Source organism: Rana temporaria, chromosome 8 (genome assembly GCF_905171775.1).
Source record: "Rana temporaria chromosome 8, aRanTem1.1, whole genome shotgun sequence".
NCBI classification, from domain to species: Eukaryota; Metazoa; Chordata; class Amphibia; order Anura; family Ranidae; genus Rana; species Rana temporaria.
In genome coordinates, this window is record NC_053496.1 from 138888884 (window position 1) to 138911395 (window position 22512).

Sequence of the window (22512 nt, forward strand, 5' to 3'; positions counted from 1 at the left end):
GGTACACACACACCCTCAATTAGAGGGCTGGTGCTCACATATATATAAATCATCAGCACCTGGGGAGTGGATCTTAATCCCATGGTGATCTGAACCCGGCTGGTTGGACATACTGCAGCTACTGGGGGGTAAGCATATGCTTGGCCTGCTTTTTTCCCTCTTTTGCTTTGTTCCCAATTGCAAATATTTTTCATCCTTATTTATATTCCCTTGTCTCTGTAACAGACGAGGATTTCAGGACTGCTCTCCACAACGGGGGTGTTGGTTCCAATTGTTTCATTACTGCCTGACTTTTTTACTCCTGCCATCCATAAGGACAGTCCAGGTACATTGCACCTCTTATGTTTTCCCCTTGTTCACTTTCTTTCCTGTGTTTGTGTCACTTTGTAGTTTTCACCTGTACAGTGTGCTTTTTCAATGTTTTTTCAATCTTTCCAATCTTCCTATTTTCACTATTGTTTTCTCATCACCTTCCTTCTTATTTTCTCTTCCTAGCTCATTCACATCCCACCTGTTTTTTTATATCATAGCACCCTTTCCATGCCCAGTGCCACCATACATTTTTAATTCCTCCTCCACATTCCCTTTCTCCACTCCACACTCTCATTTCATACTTTTAGCCAGATGTATCAGTAGATACACCATCGTAACTCTGAATCTGCGCCGTCGTATATTTAAGTGTATTCTCAAATTGAGATACACTTAAATCTAGCTAAGATACGACTGCCGGCGCAGTCGTATCTTAGCTGTCTATTTACGCCGGCCGCTAGGGGCATGTACACCTATTCACGAACGTACGCTTGCCCGTCGCAGTAAAGATACGCCGTTTACGCAAGGCGTTTTCAGGCCTAAAGATATTCCACCAAAAAGATGGCGAAGCCAATGTTAAGTATGGACGTCGGAACCGCGGCAAATTTTTACATCGTTTGCGTAAGTCATCCGTGAATGGGGCTGGGCGTAATTTACGTTCACGTCGAAACCAAAAAGTCTTTGCGGCGTAATTTGGAGCATGCGCATTGGGATATGTCCACGGACGGCGCATCGTTCAAAACGTCAATCACGTCGGGTCACGATTCATTAGCATAAAACACGCCCACCTCTTCACAATTTGAATTAGGCGCGCTTAGGTCGGCACGTTTACGCTATGCCGTCGTAACCTAGGATGCAAGGGCTTTGTGAATACAGCACTTGCCTCTCTAACTTACGGCGGCGTAGCGTATATGAGATACGCTACGCCTGCCTAACGTTAGGCACGTGTACCTGAATCCAGCTATTTGTCTTTTCTTTCACTGTTTTCGTTTTTCATTAGTCTTTATTATATGCATCATCACACATATTCACTTCTTACACGTCACCATTCACTTTATGTTTAGGTTTACACTTCCACATCTACTGTCACTATTCCATTTCCTTTCATCCTTTTCTTCTCCCTTTTTTTTCTTCCTCTTTTCTCCTCTTCTATGTACCTTGTAGACTCTCCTAAATAGATATATATGCGCACACACACACACACGCATGCATGATCATTGCGTGCATGTGTGTAGGTGCTAGTGTACTTTGTTATATACTTAACAATTGTGGTGATATTACCACCTGTTCAAATATTATTATTAGTTATTTTTAGGGTTTCCTGTCCCGTCTTGAGGAGGGTGGCATTCGACTTGGCCCGACCACGCCCACCCCCGCCTGCCCTGCGGGTCACGCTTGGCCCTGGTGGGTTGGACTTGGTTTCTCCCCCCTGGGCGGGTTTGCCCTGCCCTGTTCTGTGGCCGCCCTTCCCCCTTCCTTCTGCCTCCCGCCTCCTCTCCCTTGCCCTGCCTCCCCTGTGTTCCATCCTGTGGTGCAGGTAACGACACGCATGTGTGACCTCTCGTAGGCCCAATAGTGATTTGGCCTCTTGGTTTCTGCCCTGGAGTCATTTTTCCATCTGACCCCGGGGCCTGTTCCTATTTTCCCCTGCCTGCCTTCCCATCTACCCAGCCTTGCTCTCGATGGTGTGACTCGGTGTCCGATCCCGGTCTGTTTTTCGATATGTGTCTTGGTGAGTGGCATTTCAATTTTTGTACATCATTGTTTATTATATTGTTATGGGAGGAGACCATGCACCCCCACTTTTATCCTTATGTTGGGGTGGACAGGTCCTCTTTATGATTATGTTTGTGGTTTACTTTTTGATTTATCTGCATATATTTTCTTCATAGAACCTATGTCTGCGTAAAAATATTGGCTCCCTGAAGAAGACCGCTACTACGAAGGTCGAAAAGCGTAGGGGCTTTTTTCGCACATAGTGCTTATATGCATATAGTACTGTTCAAATTTTAATTATCATTGTTACTATGTTGTCATGTATTTCTTTGCTTTTCTGTTTATGGATTGATTTTATCAAAGCTCATATCCTGTCTAGGGGCTCTTTTTTGATACCCTATCAATAAATGTATACTTTTTTACCTACTTGTACATTATTTATACCGTGCTGCAACACAAAGCACCTAGGGGTAAATTTCCTTTTCTTCAAAAATAAAATATGAGTTTAAAACAGTATAAACGTAAAAAATATATACCGTATTTATCGCGGTATAACGCGCTCCCGCGTATACCGCACACCCCTAATGTTGCCCTGAATCCTGTGGAAAAAAAAAAAAATTGTACTTACAGTTTTGGTGTCTTGCGCGGCGTCCATCGGCGGCCTCGTCGGGTCCGGCGTCCGTCTGCGGCTTCGGGTGTTCTCTTCGTCGGGTCCGGCGTCCTTCTGCAGCTTCGGGTGTTCTCTTCCTCGGGTCCGGCATCCGTCTGCGGCTTCGGGTGTACTCTTCGTTGGGTCCGGCGTCCTTCTGCAGCGTCCTCGCGTCCCCCCCGCTCGTTTTCCGCGCCGAGTTTGAATACTGCGCCGACATATACAGAGCGCAGTACACTCGTGTATTGTCGGGCAGGCTCGGCAACTCTCGCGCTGACGTCCTGTACGTCCAGGACGTGAGCGCGGAAGGAGCCGAGACTGCCCGACTATACCCGAGTGTACTGCGCTCGGTATATGTCGGCGCAGTATTCAAACTCGGCGCGGGAAAGCAGGTATCGGCGCATACCGCGCACCCACGATTTTGCCCTGATTTTCAGGGCAAAAAAGTGTGCGGTATAAGCCGATAAATATGGTAAATTAAATTGACCAAAAATGATGCCAGTCTCCCTTTAAATGTTTTTAGGTAAGGTGGAGTTAAGAGCTATAGCGTAGCAATTAGCATAACCCATGTAACTTGGATTTTAGCTGATAACTGCTGTGGAACGTTTTCCTTTGTTATTATCCTTCTGCAGTGTGGACACAATTAAACTGAATATTTATTACTGCAAATGTGCAGCAGCCATCTTTAAGGAGACCACTTTGCTCATCTATGGAGTGTAGTGTTGAGCAGAATATGCCATATTCGATTTCGCGATATATCTCGAATATATATTCGAATATTCGAGATATATTCGCTAAATTCGAATATTCGTGATATTTTATCGAAAGTAAATGATTGCGATTTTTCGCTATTGCGAATGCGAAAATAATTGCGATTTTTTGATAACTGCGGTAGGAGCACTCTGATTGGCTCAGAATATTCGTGATATTTTATCGAAATATCGCAACATGCGAATGCGATATTTATTGCGCAATTTCGAGAAATGCTGGAGGAGCGCTCTGATTGGCTCAGAATATTCGTGATATTTTATCGAAATATCGCAACATGCGAATGCGATATTTATTGCGCAATTTCGAGAAATGCTGTAGGAGCACTCTGATTGGCTCAGAATATTCGTGATATTTTACAATACAAAATAATTGCGAATATTCGGCAAATGCGGAAGGAGCACTCTGATTGGCTCAGAATATTCGTGATATTTTACAATACAAAATAATTGCGAATATTCGGCAAATGCGGAAGGAGCACTCTGATTGGCTCAGAATATTCTTGATATTTTACAATACAAAATAATTGCGAATATTCGGCAAATGCGGAAGGAGCACTCTGATTGGCTCAGAATATTCTTGATATTTTACAATAGAAAATAAAAAGTGTTTTGCATTGGTGGTGATTCTTTACTCTATCCATCTGTCACAGCCGTTTGTCAATCAAACACCTTAAAGATTGAACACGTTCATGCTGCATGCTTTGGACTTTTTTTCACTTCACATATCAAAGACATTTTTATGAAAGATTATTTTTCTATTATTGGGACTATATTTCTTTATATATTTGTTTCACTGTGTATTTCACAAGTTATTTGCGCTTGCTTATTTTATAATTTGCCCACATGTCTTGTCACTAGACATATTTTTTATTCTTGTAGAGCGACTCCATTTTCTGTCTTGTATTAATTTATGTTGTATAACATTTTTGAGTTGCTGCTGTATTCTCCCCTTTTTTAAGGTATGCGCAATTTTTTCCTTCTTACAAAAAATAATAATATCAAACATACAAATATTCATAACATACACATACACAAAGCCCCCCCCTTTTGCATCAGAGACAATCAGAGTTCTCCTACCACAGTTATCGAAAATTCGCAATCATTTTCGCATTCGCAATAGCGAAAAATCGCAATTTTTTTTTTTCAATTTGGCAACATAATAGGATCGCCTCAGCTTAGCTACTCGGCCCAGGGTCTCTAATCATACCAGCAATGCTTTTAGACGTCGATAGGATGTGATCTGTTTTAAAAATCAAATTGAAAAAATGCGAATATTCGGAATTGCGAATATTCACCGCGAAATTCGAAATATAGCGCGATTTCTCGAATATGCTATATTCGAGTCGAATATTCGCAATGCGAATATTCGTGAGCAACACTAATGGAGTGTCTCCATTGCAAGGGACTGATTTGATCCCGGGATTGAGTGGTTGTCGCAACTAAGCAAGGAGAAGCATATCAGCAGGCTGTTGAAAGCAATGGAGAGAAATGTCTGGAATCAAGCATAAATGTCCAGAAAAGACTGAGCTGCTGAACGTATCTCTGTCATAACTGACCACAGTCGGGTGAGACCTCAGAGAGACTGCTCATTGCACAGGACCTTGCCTCAGAAATTGGAACTTTCTCCCTGGCATTTGATATGAGCCAAATAACCGACCAGCATGTCTTTGGAGTGTGGGAGGAAACTGGAGTACCAGGAGGAAACTGACACAGGCACAGGGAGAACATACAAATTCAAGGCAGGTAGTGCCATGGTTGGAATTCAAACCAATGACCATGGTGCTGATAGGTGGCTATTTCTGTCTGAATCCTTGAAAGTAATGTGTGCCCTGGGTCTGGTAAGAGACTAAAATTGCACATGTTAATCTGTTGTCTCCTGGAAACTGTTGTGCTTTAGAACAGTCTTTATGTATTGTTGCAAGGTAAAAGCAAGTCAGTTATGTTTTACTTCGGTCATTGGAGAAGCAATCCAATTGGATGCTGCCACCCATATGACTGGAGCAGCCATCTTGGGTCAGGCAGAGCCTATTTAAGACTCTGACTCCCAGGCTTGGTGCAAAATTTGTGAGATGGAAGAGTAGGGAAAGGTACCCTGTCTGTTAGGGACAGTAGTAGCATTAGGGAGAGGTTCCTGATGAGATTAGGAAAAGTGTATTGTGGCATTGGCCATTGGACGGCCAGGCCGCATTCTGCCCCCACTCAACAGACGCTGTCTGTCTGACTGGAAACTGCTTCTTCCACGTGGCTAGAAACATTGATTGCACCCTGCTGGGTAGTTTTTCCACCGGGTTTGGTATGAACTATTACTGTATTACTTCAATGCAAGTCTCCTATTGCAATGTTTTCTAACTGCAGTCCTCAAGTACTCCCAACAGGTCATGTTTTCAGGATTTCCCTTTAGATGAAATGGCTGTGGTAATTACTAAGCAGGTGAAACTGATACAATCACCTGTGCAAACTAATGGAGAGCCTGAAAACATGACCTGTTGGGGGTACTGGAATTAAGAAACATTGTTCTATTGCACCTGCCTGTGTGAATTCTTGCCTCATTATGCTGCAACACACAGACATGCTACACCTACAAACCTCAAGAAAACTATTTGAGACAGACTCTACCCCTAAAAACAAATGTACCAACCTTGATGGGCAATTCTGGTGCAATAAAATAATTTTGATTGCTGCACATGATCTTTGGTCATAAAAATCAAAGGTATAATTCAGACCTTTACATTTATGTTTATCAGATTCTATTATAAATAAACTCATACCACACAATTTACAGTAGACACGTTTATGGCATACAATTTTGCCAAATATTTCCCAAAACTAACCTATGCCTTTTTTGATATGTGATTCTCAATGTGGCACAAATATCATTTAAAAATATATGTGTATTATGAATTTTTAGATTAATAAAATATGTGGTTCTATTATTTTCAAATGTACTATAAAATATTAATAACAAAATTATTGTAAACACATGGGAAATTACATTCCATGGACTTGTTATGGCTGCTGCTCAGTTAGATATTTGTAATGATTAATTGGTGATCACATATACGTGACTGGGGCAATTTTTTTTTTAAATGTACATTTATCTCTGTAGAGAAGAATCACTGGAGCATTCCACATGGATCTTAATTTTTATGATAAATTACGAATTTGTTATGTATTCTAAGTTAATGTTTCTCAGCTTTGGTAAAGAATGTGTCCCTGGTGCACATGTACCGGTAGCCAACAGCTTGCACTGTAAATAAACACATATGTAGTTGTATACAGTATATTAACTGGAAATTGCCTTAATTTTAATTGGGTTGCAGTACATAAACATTTCTGCATGTTGCATGTGTTAGGCAATCAATAAATGCATGTGTTCCTGAAATCATATATGTCAGTGAAAAATAATATTATATTATTTAAGCTGTTTGTTTGCTAGAAGTCCACAAACAATATGGTGTTAGGATGTTGGAGAGAAGTTAATGCCCAGAAAGTGGTGGTGCTTTCTGATTAATGACAGATGCGGCATGGATCTCTTTCATGTGCAACAGACGTAGCCTGTCTCCTACTCATGCATCTCAGGTTTATCTGTTCCTCTAGAAATCTTTCAGCAGGTTATAGACAAATAGCCTTATGCAGCAGAGGAAAGGTGGTACTGATTTCTGTGTGACAGACCATACGTAACCGAGTTGTCTCAAACCTTCAGTTGATGACATATTTGACCCAGGCTTAATACCACCCATGCCTTTACCCTAGAGTACTCAGAGGGCAACACACAGCATGAAAATAATTTCAGTATTTCCATATATGGACTGGAGCGATTTGGGATAAACATATAAAAGAATATCCAGATCTTTTTAGTACTATATCTACAACTATCAGTAATCGAAGCACTAAAAGAAATTATGGAAACATGTGACTCTGGGAACACTAAAACAAGCATCTGCCTTGCTATGCAGAGTGACAGTGCTGGGCTTCGAAGGAGTCTTGGGGGGGGGACAAAGCTTCCAACCCTGTGTCCAGGTCTTACCATAGACCAGCAGACTGAGTGTGCAGGTATGCACAACCTTCAGGCCCCGTACAGACGAGGGGACATGTCCGATGAAAACAGTCCGCGGACCGTTTTCATCGGACATGTCCGCTCGGAGATTTCAGTCTGATGGTTATATTCACACCATCAAACCGAAATCCCCGCGGACAGACACTCTGATGGTGTGAATATATATATGATGGTGACGTGGCGGTGACATTGACGCTGCCACGTCCACAAACCAGGAAGTAAAATACTTCCACGCATGCGTCGAATCCATTCGACGCATGCGGGAGATTTCTATCCGCAGTCAATCTGGGAGACAAGAGATCCCCTGCCCAGAAGCCAGGACATGGGCCAGTGCAGCAGGGAGCTGAGTGCGAGAAAGAGAGGCACAGAGTTCATACTGTACGTGAGCACAGTGGTTCTGTGAGCAGGCCAAATGCTTGAGGCCTGAGCAAAGGCTTGAAGCCTGAGCAACATCACTGCAAGTGGAAGCCAGGAGGTTTAGGGGTTGATTTACTAAAACTGAAGAGTGGAAAATCTGATGCAGCTGTACATGGTAGCCAATTCCGCTTCTAACTTCAGCTTGTTCAACTGGAAGCTGATTGGTTTCTATGCAGAGCTGAACCAGATTTGGCACTCTCCAATTTTAGTAAATCAACCCCACTATGCTACTTTTGTGTTTGAAGTAATGGTGGAAACCCCTGTGAAGGTAACCTTTTGTTTTCCTAGGAACTTTTACTTACATCTGAAATAAAAGTGGACCAGTAAAGCCCTGAAATATATTCCCTGGCTGGTATGAACTCACTGGAAAGCATTAGGCCTCGTACACATGACCGAGGAACTCGGCGGGCGAAACACACCGTTTTCCTCGTCGAGTTCTTGTTATGCCCCGTACACACCATCACTTTATGTGATGAAAAAAAACGACATTTTCTGTGAAGTAAAAAATGACGTTTTTGAAACTTCAATTTTCAAAGACGAAGTTGCCTACACACCATCGTTTTTCTCACAATGTTCTTGCAAAGTGAGGTTACGTTCCACCACGTTTTACCATTGAAGCTTGCTTCATAAGTAGCTTCTGGGCATGCGTGGATGAAAAAACGTCTTAGAAAACAACGTTTTTTGCTACACACGGTCAATTTCTGTGAAGTAAAAAGTGCACTTTTGAAAAACGACACATAAAATTGAAGCATGCTTCAATTTTTTTTGGTCGTTTTTTACAAGACATAAAACAACGTTTTCCGACGCACACAGTCAATTAAAGTGACGTTTTTAAAAACGTCATTTTTTTTCATCACATAAAGTGATGGTGTGTACACGGCATTAGGCTTGTCGAGGAACTTGACAAGCCAATTTTCTCCATTCCTGTCGAGGAAAAAGAGAACATGCTCTCTTTTTGGCTCGTCGAGTTCCTCGACAGTTTCCTCGCTGAAAAATGTACACACGACCGGTTTCCTCGGCAAAAGAAATCTCCCACCAAGTTTCTTGATGGATTTTGCCGAGGAAACCGGTCATGTGTACGAGGCCTTAGACTTGAATGAAATCCCCACAAATATCACAAAATGTTCATATTTACTGAGACATAGTCAAATATAATGGTATTCAGGGAAGTTCTTGCTGTCACAACATTTCTCCAATGCGCTATTTCACAAGTTTTTCTGTCTAATTTCTGACAGTTGCACTGCTTGTGACTTAAACATTTCCAAAGCTACTCACTACCTTCACCCCTAGACATCACTAGACATGTGCAATTCGTTTAGTTTCTAATTCGTTTTTTAACGAAAATTCGGAAATTCGTTCATTTCGAATTTTCGTTTTAACAAATTTTTTATTTCCGAATTTTTGGACTTCCGAAAATTTAGAATTTCCGAATTTCCTACTATCTGGATCGCTTTAGGTACCACCTTTCTTAGGGGTCTTTCCCCCTACATTTATTTTTTCTGTTTGTGCCTTTGAGGTACGCTGATCCATGCCCAATTTGGTGAGTTAGCAGACTAATTCCTAATATTATATCCTCTTCCTATGGGTTGCTGGTTTTGCAACCCTTGATTTATCATTATGCATCTAGAGACTGCCCATCATTTAAAAGGTTCAAAGGTTTCAGATATGTATGATATAGTATAAGAGGACATGCTGTAAACATTGCCTAGACTTGTGCCATCACTTTTCTCATCAAGGTCAATTTAGAACTGGAAGTATTATTGAATGGATGACAGATTGGTACAGCATTTGAATCGCAGGTTCCCAGTCCCCAAGAATACATTTCTTGGGTATAAAGTAACAGCCTTTTTGTCTGCAACATTCACACACTTCACACTGAATTAGGAATTAGTCTGCTAACTCACCAAATTGGGCATGGATCAGCGTACCTCAAAGGCACAAACAGAAAAAATAAATGTAGGGGGAAAGACCCCTAAGAAAGGTGGTACCTAAAGCGATCCAGATAGTAGGAAATTCGAAATTTTCTGAAGTCTGAAAATTCGGAAACAAAAAATTTGTTAAAACGAAAATTCGAAATGAACGAATTTCCGAATTTTCGTTAAAAAACGAATTAGAAACTAAACGAATTGCACATGTCTAGTGATGTCTAGGGGTGAAGGTAGTGAGTAGAGCAGTAATTGAATGTCCAGTCTGCAGATTAAGTTTTCTGAATGCTTTATTTCCTGGTCCAACACGACCAACATCAACTTGAGGTAGCCAGGAAAGGTTGATGAAATAAAGTAACTTCACAGTATCAGGCTTTGGATAAGGAAAGGCAGTCCTGCTCTTCTACAGCTGTAACGATACGTCGTCACTCTAGCCAGAGTGGGTGAAGTGCCCCTGGACAGACCTCTGCCACAGGCCTGGCAGCCAGGGTGTCACTCTAGGTTGCTGGGAGGAACAAGTCTCTGCCACCGACTTGGCTCTGATTAAATTAGGATGCCAGATGAAACCTCTGCCACAGGCTCAATGCTGACAATGTGAACAGCAGAGCGAATCTTCCCAATAGATCACGTCAGGGTCACCGGTTGACAGTGCAAGTTTACCTGTCAATGTCCGGTCACCAGATCCTTGATGGTTCGTTCAAGCCCTTTTGGATAACCTGCCTCCGAGTTTTCCTCAAGCCGATCCCCCACCAAATGGCATACAGCCTGGGATCTCCTCAGTAGAACTGGGGACCCAGTAAGTCACTGGGGCCCCTTTGTGGCATCAGTTGCTCCAGGCCAGGAGGGCCCAGAGTCAGGAACTCCGCCCCAGGCCAGGTCGGCCATAGTGGTGGGGCCCGCGATGTGCGCACACCCTAAAGGTGGGTGACGCACCCGGGAACCAGGAACCCGCAAAGAACCCAGAACAACGGCCTCCGCCACAGAAATACCCCCTCCCAGCATGCACAGCGAGGCCCAACTCCTCTCATTAGCTGCTGGGAAGAAGCGGCTCCGCCTGGATCTCTCTGGTGCCATCTACTGCCCAGGGATGGCACCACATCCCTGAAACGCAGATTGACCCACAGAACAATACAGAATTTGGCGACAGCCAAATTTAACAAAATTAAGAATAAGAGCAACTTATCTCTCTCATTCTCCCACTAACTTTAGCGTAGTGCCCTTTCTGAAAGTAAAGGGGGCGCTACACACACAATCCACTCACCAGACTTAATTGACTGTCATTACAGGGAGTCAAATTATGCATATGGGAAAATTCAAGATGTCATACATGAGGTCACAGGAATAAATCCAAACCGCTGTTGTCATCCATTCAATATATACAGTATGTAGATAGCATATTCAAAGCTCCAGTTTTGCCATATAGAGAGGGAGCAGAAAGAACGCTCTCATGGTGCAGTAATTCAAATAATTTATTTAAAAAAAGGTTGTATTGCACTTACATCAAAGAAGACAGGGATCAGCATGTATTATATAGGGACCACCAACTAGCTATCCACCTGTGTTCCAGCTGACTGGAATTTACATATTTTGTGGTTTGAGATACTTTATTTCCGGTCAGCTGGAACACAGGTGGAACGCTAACTGATGATTATGTCACTATGGTGACATGTATTTTATGATATAAGAGCACAGTTTCTTTGTTTCTTTTCACATTATAGGTCTTTTTTACACTTTACAACACGCAGATCTTTATTGTAGCTTATTTGGTTTTTGGTCATTGATCTGCGCTGGTTTGGAACCTATTCCTTTCTATATTTTCTTTCACAGCACTAGTGATGGTCGCCACAAAACAAGTTACCAACACAATTGGCTAATTCCAAACAAATAAAATAGAATATACCTTTAAAAATAACAAGGGCAAATATTGACAATTAAGTTGATAGGGATAATGTGGGGCTAGCTTGCCAAGTGAGCATTGCTATAGAACCAGGCTAGGAAGTATGTGGGGTTAGATTGTATTTAATTCACACTGGGTAAGACACCAAGGGAGGCTGAGAGAAGCTATATGAAGCATGGGATGGTTGTGGTTGAATCATAGTGGTAATATATCATCCAATGAGTTCAGTACAGCTATTAGCAAGAGGAGCTGCAAGCAAAACATTTTTTAACCACCATCCATGGGCGGCGGCTATATGAAAATATAGGAACCCTGTGCCAAGCTCAGACTTGATGCCATTCCACCTTAGTACGCCAGTTAGGCAATGAATCAGTGTGAGCCCTGGATTTGGATAATACCCAGTAAGGCCATCCTAGTAATGGTCACAGGTAGTCAGTGGAGAGGCTAGATGTGATAAAGTATTCCAAAGTACACAAATAGGATACATCACAGATCCCTGTGGAGCACAGCTGAGGTATGGTAAGCAGCTCGCCAACACAGTGTTTTCCAGAGAGATAAGGTAGCTGTATTCAGAAAGATAAAACCACTGTCCATTCAACAGGGCTGTAAATCAAGGCGTATGATGTCCTCACAGCTCGGTATTACCCCCCTCCATGGGCAAGTCTTCACTGTGTATGGGTTCCCACCATCGAGTGGATAACTTACATTCCTTGAGGAGGACCATCCACCACTCTACCCACTAATCCATGGACCGTCACTCCTCTGGAGGTGTGTCAGCGGTAAAGTCCTTTTGCCCCCCGACTCAACTGGAGTCTGCCTTACCCCTGAAATGTGGTTCAGCGTCCAGTCGTGAGTCCAGAGTTCCTGAACAGGAAAGCTACTGTCAATGCGGTATGCCCTCTTTGTGACTGCAGGCTTCTTCGGGACCAGTAGGGGGCGCTGTTATGTTTTCATTTATAGGTTCTGTGTGATTAATGCAGCATTTCTACCTGTAGATTGCACTCAAATATAAGCTGAGAAAACTGTCACGCCAGTTGAACATTGGATGCTGGAGTGACCGGTCACAATTTTCCTTCAGCATTGGCAGATGCGTGGTTCCATGACAGGCAATCTCTCCCCCACCCTGTGTGAGATCGCACAGCACCTGCAGGGTCGCTCGCATCCTTTTGGTCCCAGTGGGTTTCCTACCTCCCCCCTTTCCTGGAAGACACTGTGTGTGTGGTGTGGGAATTATATCAAACCGTGTGGGCCTCCAGGTCCTATACCAACGCCCCTCCAAGGGCACACCACCTTTCAGACCTCTGGTGAAGAATTGAGAGTATATCTTGCTCTAATATGTTTTTATTCAAAAATGATACATCAACTCAACATATAATACATACTATTCTTGCATAACCACACCCCTGAAGAAGCAAATACAGATATATTCTGACACACGTCGGGTGCAAGAATTTATTTAAACAAATATTTAAAGCATTATGGTGATGTTGATAACATTGTAAATATGCTTGAGCATGCTATGTATTTGCATATACATGTGTTTTATATGATTCTCTTTTTATAAGAAAAATACTTAATAAATCATTATTACTCTATATACACCTTAAAAAATCTGTGCCTTAAAAGTCGACTACAAGGGGATTTTGTTTTTCTCTATTTCTACTAGATGCGTCACTTTAATGCTCAATATCGCCAACTCACACCTTTTTGTTCTCAAATATAAGCTGTAATTACCGTGATATCCTGACAACATGACAGGTAATTTAGAAGGGGGGAGGGAAAAACGAAAGCAACAAAAAAGGAGAAGGGAAAAAGGCATGGAAATATATAAATAACCAACTGAATGCAGACTAAGGCCCCTTTCACATGGGCCGTATCAGTAATGATCCGCCCTGTGAACCTCTGCTTGCTCAGCGGGGATCGCTCCGCTGATCCCCGCTGAGCCGGTGGATGACAAGGCGGTCCCTGCACACTGTGAATTCTGACCAAATTCTGACCGTCCAAAACGCGGTGACGTAAAACACTACGACGAGCCGAGAAAAATTAAGTTCAATGCTTCCGAGCATGCATCGACTTGATTCTGAGCATGCATGGGTTTTTCTCCATCGGAGTTGCACACAGACGATGGGGCCCATACACAATCAGAATTTCCGATGAAAAAAGTTTTTTCATCAGAAATTCCGATCGTGTGTGCAGGGCATTAGTCTACGTTTTTGTTCCAGGTTAGTTACTCAAAGTATTGAAACCAGTGGGTCAGCATACCAGTCCATCAACTAAGATTTTCAGAAGGACATCAGGAGGAGGTAACAGTAGTAGTCTATATATCTCTCTTGTGACATGTTTGTTTTAACTTTTATTCAGACTTATAATAACTTGTATTTAAAAAACTACCAATAAGCACTTTGATGCCAAACGTATCTTTGTAGGATATTTCTCGATGTTGTACTCTCGTTGTCTGTAATATACTGCAAGCTGTAAGCTCTGAAATGTCACTGTTCACGAATCACATGAATGTCGTTGAAAAGTAAAAACCAAAAAAACATCCAAAATTGGAATATGTGATTATCAGGCACAGTATTTGCTGCATCTCTCTCTAATGGTATCAGGGATCACTGTCTGAATCAGCTATAATGTCTTAACTTCAGCTAGGAAGGCAGAGGGTTGGGCACTGTATAATATAATATAATATAATAACATAATAGCCAGAGCCCAGAGGAAAGAAAAATCATGATTGTATTTTTCAGTATGTAATAGAAATACGTCTTAAATTTCATATTGTAGCTTAAAATTATAATAATAATACAGACTTTTTTTTATTATACAGTTTTATACCATAAGTGTTAGAACATAGTTAAATGTTAATATCTTGCCTTTATTTAAAACAGGGCAAGGACTTTAAGAACCCATTTTGTAATAGGGTTTACCATTATTGTGTTTTTGACCTGACAAGCCAAATAACAGTCATGAGATAAATTACTTCAAAATTACACAGTCCACAGTCATTATGGGTACAAAGATTACTGGGGCATTCTTGGTGCAAGTGATTCAATGTGTAAAAGTAAAAAAGTTGTATGTCTATGATACAATGGATACAAGTCCTGTTTTTTAACCACTTGACCCCTGGAAGGTTTTATCACTTTTATGACCATGACCAGGCCATTTTTTTTCTATTCAGTGCTTTGCTACTTATCCTGACAATTGAGCGGTCATGCAACAGTGTAAGCAACTTAAATCTATATAATTTATTTCACACAAATAGAGCTCTCTTTTGGTGGTATTTGGTCAAGATTGGGTATTTTATTTTTTGCTATATAAATATAAAAAGACAGCAAATGTTGAAAAAAAATGAAAAAATATGTTTTCTACTTTCTGTTATAAAACATATCCAATAGAATTTATTTACACATGTAGGCCAAAACGTATTCTGCTACATGTCTTTGGTAAAAAAAAAAAATCCCAATAAGTGTATATGAATTGGTTTGTGTGAAAGTTATAACGTCTACAAACTATGATATATACTGTATATTTGAAAACTGATAAATTCTGATGTACTGAAGGTCTCTCTCATTTCTTTAAGCCCCTAAAATGGCAGGACAGATTCAATTTTTTTTATATACTGTCAAGAGGGCAGCACAGCGTCATCATATGACTGGTGTGGTGGTGATCAGGGAAACTGACTTGTGACAGTATGTTAAAAAAAATAATTATAATGAATAAATTATTTTTATTCAATTTTTTTTTTTTTAAATATTTTTTTTTTTGTTGCATACTTTCATCAAAGTAGTCTAGTGTTCAGTGTACTACTCTGGGGGGGAAATCAGGGATTTATTTTTAGGGGCAGTGACTGTTGTTTTTTGTGTTCGTAAATAAATAAATCTAAAGGTGATCTTGCGCTAAAGGTATAAAACTAATACATACAAACTGCAAACGGTGCAAATGTGTGATAAAGTGCTATCTATGTAATACCAAACGGCTCATATAAAATAAAATTAGCCGACATATGCTGACCCGCAAACAGATACTGATACAATATTCAAAAGTGATCAAATATATATATATATATATATATATATATATATATATATATATATAAAGTGTCACTGTGCAAATCAGAAAAAAGTGCAAAAAATTTCAAAATGTGCAAAGCTGCAAAAAAAGTGCAAAAAAATGCAGAAAGTGCAAAAATGCAAAAAAGTGCTAAACGTGCAGGAGTGCACCAATGCACACAATATACAAATGGTTCAATAATGCAATATGCAGAAAGATGTGAGTGAGAGTAAAGTTACAGTAGTCAACGTCCCATATAATAAATGAGGGGACAGATCCTCCAATGTCTCCAAATTCTTGATGAGAGTGTTTCCTTAATTGAACCATGGTGTCTCTCCTTCACCAGTCTCTCAGAACTCTCACCTTACAGATATATAAAGCAGGCACATCATCTATTTCCCTTCCACTCCTTTCTGATGTTTAGATACCAGGATAAATATATCACTACTTTTCTCCTTTGTCCCCTGCGATCTCTCCGTCCTGCAGTAAATCACTGGAAGAGGGGAGGAGGGGGGGGGGGGGGGCGGAGAGGGGGAGAGAACTCCAACCTGTGTCCAGGGACAAGCAAGGAGGAGAGAAGACTCCGATGTTGAAGTAATTTGAATAAAACTTTAAATGAAACACACATATGTATGGACTCTTAAAATGAATAAAATAATAGCAAGTCTGTAAGGGTAAACTGCAGCGTATGTCCGCTGTCTTACTGTTCTCTCCGCTCCTTCCAGTCTGCGCTGGCCTCAATCTCCCTACGGCATTACGTCATGCACCTCGTGACTTCTTCAGGGGAACCTGATTGGTCGCAGAGACATCCTTAATATACTGCTCTAAACCGGAAGTATACGATCTGCCATTTTCTCGGAGATCGTAAACAAACCTCATGGAAGACGCCATTTTCCCTGAGGGGAAGGAAATCGCGGCGACTCCATTTTCTTGAAGTCCTGCTTATCACCATCAGTTTTAAACTATGCTGTTGCCAGCCAATGATGTAGGTTACTCCCTAGCCATGGTGCCTCCCCCATCCCGCAATATACACAGCGATCTGACTGATCATTGGTCAGGTTTACAGGGCGGCTCCATAGCCATACCAAACCCACACATTGAACTCACTACTATACCATATCTCTGCATATATGGACATGTCAGATCGACATATGTATTTTAAAACAATGTGTAAATACACTACTTAAAACAATAATTATAGGACAAACCACATATTTAAAAAAGGTCAATCTGATGTACTGAAGGTCTCTCTCATTTCTTTAAGCCCTTAAAATGGCAGGACAGATTCAATTTTTTTATATACTGTCAAGAGGGCAGTACAGAGTCATCATATGACTGGTGTGGTGGTGATCAGGGATACTGACTTGTGACAGTATGTTAAAAAAATAATAATAATAATGAATAAATTATTTTTATTCAATTATTTAAAAAAAAAATACATTTATTTTTTATTTTATTTTTGCATACTTTCATCAAAGTAGTCTAGTGTTCAGTGTACTACTCTGGGGGGAAAATCGGGCATTTACTTTTAGGGCCCTTTCACACGGGGTGGATCAGTAATGATCCGCCTCCGTGTGTCCGCTCCATATATCCCCGCTGAACCGGCGGCTGACAGGGCGGTCCCCTGTCTTTTCTCCGCTCTCCCCAATAGGGGATCGGATTTGAACACGGACCGTGTGTCCATGTTCATCCGATCCGCAGACGTAAGAAAAAATAGGGGTTTCTTCCGTCCTGATCTTTGCGGAGGCGGGTGATTACGGGTGTCAGCGGATGCTTATCCGCTGACACTCGCAATCACATAGGGACCAATGTATGTCCCTTTTTCATCCGCAAACGCATGGGTGAAAAAGTGGACATACGGTCCGCACATGTGAAAGGGGCCGTAGGGGCAGTGACTGTTGTTCTTTGTATTGTTGTCATTGGGGTCAGGCAATGCACTAGCACCTTTGCTGCCATTGTGCAATGTGCTGGGTGTTTAGTGTGCTCCTGCTCATTTAAGGAGGGTTGGGCTCCCTCCAGTCATCTGCCCTTCATCTATCCATCATTATACATGTGCTTCCATTGAGGAGACTTTAAATGTTAAAGGTAGGACTGCAGCACGCAGCTTTGCTAAGGCTGATAGGCAAGCAAAATAAGAAAACAGTTACCAAAGGTTTCTTGCTAAATACAAAGTGGCAGATTCACGTACCTCCGCACATCTTTCCACCGGGTGCAGCGTATCTAAGATACACTATGCCGCCGTAACTTTTTTTTTTTCCGAATCCTCAAAGAATTTGCGCCGTAAGTTACGGCGGCGTAGTGTATCTTTGGCGGCGTAAGGGCGCGGAATTCAAATGGCTGTAATGGGGGCGTGTTTTATGTAAATACGTCGTGACCCGATGCAAACAACGTTTTTTTTGAACGGCGCATGCGCCATCCGTGGGGTTATCCCAGTGCGCATGCTCGAAATTAAACCGGAACAAGCCAATGCTTCCGACGGTGACGTCATTCTACGCAAATCCCTATTCGCAAACAACTTACGCAAACGTCGTAAAAAATTCAAATTTTGACGCGGGAACGACGGCCATACCTAACATTGAATACGCCACCATATAGCAGCTTTAACTATACGCCGGAAAAAGCCGAACGCAAACAACGTAAAAAAATGCGCCGGCCGGATGTACGTTCGTGGATCGCCGTAACTAGCCAATTTGCATACTCAACGCGGAATTCAACGGAAACGCCACCTAGCGGCCGGCGGAAAAAATGCACCTAAGATCCGACGGCGTACTAAGACGTACGCCTGTCGGATCGATCCCAGATGCCGTTGTATCTTGTTTTGTAGATACAAAACAAAGATACGACGCAGGAGATTAAAAATTCTTTTGTGGATCTGCCCCAAAATATTTAGTTCAAATACCTGCAAATACAACAGTGGGATTGCAGCGAAAACCTAGAAGTTCCTAAGTGCTGAATAATACAATTGTTTTTATTGCTTTCCTATCGCGGGTTAGGAGAGACTAATCAAGGTTCAAAGGAAAGCTGGTGATAAAGATGGCTGTGGGGACAACAGGAGGATCAGAACAGAGTTCAAGAAACAAGCTAATCAGAACTAAAAATAGTACAGTAGGTGAGAGGTTGACACTAAAAAGAACTTACAAATGAACTTTAGGTAAGGATCCAGCACTGGAAAAGCTACCAGCACTACTGCTTAAAGGGTGCAAAATATGCTACAGACTTTGCATGAGGTAGGAGGGGACACCTGTGGCCACAGGACACATGTGAGGATGATGGTTAAGATGAAGGGATCACTGTTGTGGGATGGATTATGTGAGATACCAAGAGCAATGTTGTAGCCTGTAAATTTTAAAGAGGGAAAGATAAGCTTTGTGAATGCAGGAGAAGAGTGGGGACATGTGGTTCTGAAGTGGGAGTGGTGCATACATAATATGAACCCTCCAAGAATGTGAAAGGCCAGTAAAACGAATCAGTATTTATGTACAGTATGTATTGTTATGTGTGTAGGATTTTTGTTACCTATTTAAACTGCTTCCATCTTGTTTAAATCTTTGAAAATGTGTGAACCAAAAAGTTTATTTTTTATTGCCAAAAAGGGTGTAAAGCAGTGTGCAAAGGGTTCACATGAGGTCACGCCCCTTTATCACCAGATGGATTATATACATATAGGGCCAGATTCTCCTACATCCGCGTATCTTTGCGCAGGCGTAACATATCCAATTTACGTTACGCCTTCCGCAACTTAGACGGGCAAGTGCTGTGTTCTCAAAGCACTTGCTACGTAAGTTGCGGCGGCGCAGCGTAAATCGGCCGGCGTAAGCCCGCCTAATTCAAATTTGGAACAGGGGGGCGTGTGTTATGTAAAATAACCATGACCTGACGTGATTGACGTTTTTCACGAACGGCGCTTGCGCCGTCCGCGGAAATCTCCCAGTGTGCATTGCTCCTAATACGCCGCAAGGACGTATTGGTTTTGACATGAACGTAAATTACGTCCAGCCCCATTCACGGACGAGTTACGCAAACAACGTAAAATTTTCAAATTTCATCGCGGGAACGACGGCCATACTTAACATTGGTACGCCGCACTTACGCCACCATATAGCAGGGTTAACTTTACGCCGGGAAAAGCCTAACATAAACGGCGTAACTGTACTGCGTCGGCCGGGCGTACGTTTGTGAATTTGCGTATCTAGCTGATTTACATATTTCGATGCGTAAATCAGCGTACACGCCCCTAGCGGCCAGCGAAAATATGCAGTTATGATCCGACGCCGTAAGAGACTTACGCCTGTCGGATCTAAGGGAAATCAATGCGTAACTGATTCTAAGAATCAGGCGCATAGATACGATGGCGCAACTCAGAGATACAACGGCGTATCACGGTTGTGAATCTGGGCCATATTAGCTACTGTATTGGAACTTGAGCACAAGAATATCTTATTTCTTTTGCATTGCAGGTCAGTGGCCAGACCTGAACCTCGTAGCTCTCCTATAAAATGCCACTTTTGCTACAGTACATCCTATGGGTGCACCACTTCACATTCAAGCTTAATGCAACTCGCTTAGCATTTAAAAGAGTTGTGTACTTTTAATTTTGCCCTTTTTTGCTTTATTATTATTTTTTATGAGTACAGGGCTCCCATGGTAGGACTTAGCTATCCAAAACATTTTTTGCCCAAAATTTGTCAATTGGTCTAGAAAAAGGGCAGAAATAAGGACAAAATTTACTTTCAAATACTTCAGTGGGATTAGGGCACTCTGCTTGAGGTTTGCAAATTATTTAAAGTGTTCTGCAAACACCCAGTGAAACAAACTTACTTGGTCCACTCATCACTATTGCACATTTGGATCATGTTAAGAATAGGGATGAGCTTTATGTTCGGGTCGAACATTGGATGTTCACCCATTCGCCAAATAGCAAACAATTTTGGGTGTTTGCGGCAAATTCGAAAGCCGCGGAACACCCTTTAAAAGTCTATGGGAGAAATCAAAAGTGCAAATTTTACGGGAAACCCCCGTTTGCGTCAGAGGGGGTGGGGTCACCCGTCCACGTCACGGGTGGCCCCGCCCTCAGTTATTTAAGAGCTGTCAGACAGTTTGTGCGTCATTCGGCCGGGTGCCTGTGTTGTTCGTGGCCCGGGTCGTAGAAGGATTACAGCGCTGGAATTTTTTTATTTATTTTTTATTAAAGGACTTGTCCCAAGCTGTGTGTGTGTGTGTTTTTTACCTTTGTTGTCACTTTTTTGGGTGAAATGGTAGGGGTACAATGTACCCCGTTACTAATTTACATAGGTGGGTCGGCATCTGGGGGTCCCTATTCACGGACAACTTACGCAAAAAAATAAAAAAATTCAAATTTCGACGCAGGAACGACGGCCATACTTAACATGGCAATTCTATGTATACGCTGAAAAATACCAGCTTTAACTATACGCCGGAAAAAGCCGACTACAGACGACGTTAGAAAATGCGACGGCCGCGCGTACGTTCGTGAATCGTCGTAAATCGCTAATTTGCATACCCGACACGGAAAATGCCACCCAGCAGACGCCGAAGTATTGCATTTTAGATCCGAAGGCGTACGAAGACGTACACCTGTCGGATCTAACCCAGAAGCCGTCGTATCTTGTTTTAAGGATTCAAAACAACGATACGACGCGGGAAATTTGAAAGTACGCCTATCAGTAGATACGCCGGCGTACTTGCTCTGTGGATCTGGCCCATAATCACCATCTACAGTAATACTGTATACAGTACAGTGCCATCTATTGGCATATTACCATATTGCACCTTAAATTTACAAATGATCTACTATAAAAAAATAATAATAATAAAACCAGCAAATACGTGTTCAAAAAATTCACCTAAATTATCATAACAACTAAAATTCCTATTTCAATTCATAAAAACCGAGGGTCTAACCTACATTACAAAAAAAATCTTAAAATGTCAAATAGAAAAACTTGTGCTGGAACTGCATAGTCAAGTTACTGATCTGAAAATCCCTTAGGGGCAATGTCCATTTAAAGTGCCATTTACAGCAGTTCACCAGTATACTGTGCACTATAATTTGTGAGTATTTTTTTATTCTTTAAAAAAAAAAAAAGGTTGACATTGAAAGCATAAGATTGATGATGGTTTTGTTTCTTTGAGTTACAAGTAGAAGAGTGAGTACTGGGAGAAAGTGGTTTCTAACAGCAATATAAAGAACCATTCCTGATGAAGGTGTGGAGATCATCTTGAGGATAGCCAGGAAGGGTTTTGTGCCCCTTAAAGGGGAAGGCGCTCTTTGACCTATTGTTATACATGGGTCAAATCCCTCAGGCGAGAGTATAATTAGTCAGGTGGTGGTATAATAATTTATCTCTTATGGACTCATTTTAAGGACTGCACAATTCATGTTTCGTTTGCACATCAGTGCTGCAAATTTCACATTGGGTGTTTAATTTATTCACTTATTTTGTTTAATGCACTATAAAAACATGAGATATTTTCGATAATTTCGAGCATGCAGAATCTTTACTGAAAAATAATTTCTTTTAACAAGCGTGATATACAGTATATGACTATATCTGTGATAATGGTTATTATTTTGGTACATCTTGGAAGGTTCGAATTGTTGAAGGAGCTGTGCAGTACATTATTATTACACTTGAGCTATAAAATACTACACTTAGCGCAGAACAGCTTAATGTTTTAATTTATTGTTTCTAATTTGGACACAG

At 41.5% G+C, this 22512-nt stretch overlaps 1 long non-coding RNA gene across 1 annotated transcript; it reads left to right on the forward strand.

Annotated features, from left to right (window-relative positions):
• The first annotated feature begins 274 nt into the window (after window positions 1-274).
• LOC120910713 lies at window positions 275-2226 on the forward strand. Its single transcript, XR_005741547.1, has 3 exons — window positions 275-325; window positions 1981-2041; window positions 2202-2226. It is a non-coding gene; the product is annotated as an uncharacterized LOC120910713 (long non-coding RNA).
• The last annotated feature ends 20286 nt before the right edge of the window (window positions 2227-22512 follow it).